The 2,989-nt window shown below is 38.7% G+C and overlaps 1 pseudogene; it reads right to left on the bottom strand.

The window, feature by feature from the left end:
• Positions 1–810: 810 nt before the first annotated feature.
• Positions 811–1,876, bottom strand: LOC149161372 (uncharacterized; annotated as a pseudogene).
• Between the last annotated feature and the right edge of the window lie 1,113 nt (positions 1,877–2,989).

Below are 2,989 nucleotides of genomic sequence, written 5' to 3'. Positions count from 1 at the left end.
GGTTTTAGAACTGCGACTGGTGGAGGTTGTAGAATCACATTTCGTAGAGGTCGCAACTCTAAAGGATTGCTGGAGGTGTGACCCGGTGACCTGGATGGGAAATTGACTTGCTGGAGGTCACCCAGTCACGTTTTCTATAGGTCGTTCAACCTGGCTGAATCTGGAGTGCGACTTTGAGACTTTGGTGAACGCATGAGTTATCGGGGGTCGCATCGTCGCATGGAGAAATGGGTCACATCCTTTTGCTGCTGGTATGAGTCCTTGAGAAGTGATGTTGCGACCTATAGCACTGATAGGAAGGAGATAGTCGTAGATCTTCGATTGAAAATATCCATTCACCCATCGCACTCGCATCTTCCACATCCCTCTTGCATATCATTTTGGTTTATCATTCATGCATACAGAGTCATCTGGCCTTCACACATGTCATTTAGTAGCTGTTGTAGCATCAAGCATCATTTTGTAAGATGTCCGTGTGGAGCTCCTTGTAGTCATCACTCTTTTGGAACAATAGCAATGCAGGTAGCACAATTTGATCCAAGTTGAGGTGTGGTCCTTAGCAATGATCTTCTTATGCGACTACCTACATTGCTGCAATGCATCATGAAATGGTGAATCACAACTACAACTTATCATGGGCGTTGAATGAGTAATTGTAACTACTTAAGACACCCGTATGGGGAATCCTTCCAGCGCATAAGTTGTTGCCATTACCCTTCATTGCCCTTACCATTACCCAAAATATGGCATCGCTATTCACAAAAAGAATCGCTTCAGAGTTTCCAACGCTTGCACTAACCCAAGTTAACACTAAAGGGCACTGGTTGAATTCAATGTTCGGTCAAGACTTATTGGGTATGCCTGTGTTACATCATAGAAAGTGAACATGCCATCCATCGATTCATGTTGCACACTGACCTCAACAGTATGATTAGATAATTCCTTTTTCAAACCAATAATAATGGGATATGTTTTTGTGAGAAAAGGTGCAATTCGAGGATTTCGAGAAAGTAGGTCCAACCAAAGCTTTACATAGGAAGGATTCACAGCCAAACTACTCCCATCTGCAAAAAAAAATCAATCTTCCTTCCTTCATGATCATAAATATACCTAGTGAGGCTTTCAACAATCAACTTGATGGTTTTAATCACGAGGTGAAGAAAGTTCTGATAGAGTGACAATCGTAACTCTATGTCTTGAAAATTGTTCATGTTCCCATGCCACTCAAGGATTTTTTTTTTTTTTTTTGATGTATCTAACACCTACAGTGACTCCCAACTCTTTTGCAACATCTAAAATACCATCAAAAATATGTTTTACGTAAAAAATTTCAGGTGGTTTTGAAACATTAAGCCAAAGCTCATTCTTCCATGATCCCACACTGCTCAAGCAAATAGCATAGTCAATGCTTTTTTCGGACACGTTGATTAGAACTCCTTAGCCACTTGAAAATACCATTATAATTATAAGGCCCACCAGAGGTTAATCCAAACATCAAATTATACCTTCCTCTTATCTTTCGATTTTCATAAAGGCGAGAAAATAATCTTGCAAGTTCTAACAAAATCACTACTCCACTTCCATCGTTATCACTACCTATAGACAAAGCTGGTGCAATGTAAAAAGTATCATATGATGCCACAATAGCAATGGTAGGGAGCTGGCTTGAATCTCCATCCCCTCATAGTCCTGGAAACAATCCCTGAATATTTGTAAGGCTCAGAGATGCCAACTTTCTCGGTTCCTGAACCGACAACACAAGCTTATAACCTCTAGTTGTTGCAGTTGCAAGCTAACCAATAGCATCATTTTGCTTGATATCAGTTAATAGTGCATTCAACTTCTCTTCCTCAAATGCAAAATAAACAGGGTACATGGTTTGGAAATAATTCATAAGGCCCGACTAATTTGATTTTAGGGTATTGCTAGTGTAGGTATGCAACGATCGATGTGTCTCTGAGCCCACTCCAAATTCCCTAAACAGTCAATAAAAAAAAGAGAAAACTAGTTTATAGATATGACAAATGAATATACAACTAATTCACTTTAGGAGAATAAATAATGAGTTATCCAAATCAATATGTTGAAAATTATATGGGCTAGTCTAGTGCGCTCAAGATGGGAGACAGACTAAAAAACCAGGTGCTTCCATGGATCTATTAATTGCAGTTGTCTTTGATATTTCATGATGCCTGAGGTGATGATGCACTCATAGAGCGCGTTCCTTGAAATTCTCATTCATATGCGTTCGAAGGGTTGGTTCACGAATGAATATCCACCCTTCGAATGCATATGCATGAAAATTTCAAGGAACACGCTCTGTTGTAACATGCAATTTTGTTGCTTGTAGTATTCATTTTTCATTCAAGAACTTGAAAATATTTCAAAAAAGATAAAACCAAGAGGAAGAAGTGATAATGACATAGTGGAATTGCTAAAGGAACAAGTATAAAAGAATCAGTCCCAATATACCTATGTGATCAAGTTAAATCATAATATAAATGGTTATACGGAGCCATAACCGAAATATATATATATATATATATATATATATATATATATATATATATATATATATATATATATATATATATATATACTATGTTGAAAAGCCCAAGAATAACAACGAAGTGAGAATTCACAGAAGTCAAGCTCAGAGAGAGTTGAGCAGTGGGAAAATGAAAGGCCAAAACCTTGAAGAAAACCCCGGAACCACAAAATACTGAAGAAATGGCGCAAAGTCAAAGTGAGGGGATAGATGAAGAATGAATGCATAGGAACCATTGGATCTTGGAGATCAACGAATGAGGTCGAAGGAAATGAACGATCCAAACTAAATCATGTAATTGGAATCAAGGAATGAACGATGGAGATTAACTAGAAGCACTGGTGGAAGAGAAATCCGAAGGAGCATTGCCGCCGTCGATGGTCGAAGATCTACGGTCATCGGGCGCGAACAAGTCCGGGCGTTAACCAAGATGAAGGGCGG

This window comes from Pinus tabuliformis, chromosome 5_2, assembly GCF_031772625.1.
Source record: "Pinus tabuliformis cultivar Carrire ecotype Pingquan chromosome 5_2, CPIR1, whole genome shotgun sequence".
NCBI lineage: Eukaryota > Viridiplantae > Streptophyta > Pinopsida > Pinales > Pinaceae > Pinus > Pinus tabuliformis.
The sequence above is the reverse complement of the archived record's forward strand: the minus strand, read 5'-3'. Positions and strand labels throughout refer to the sequence as shown.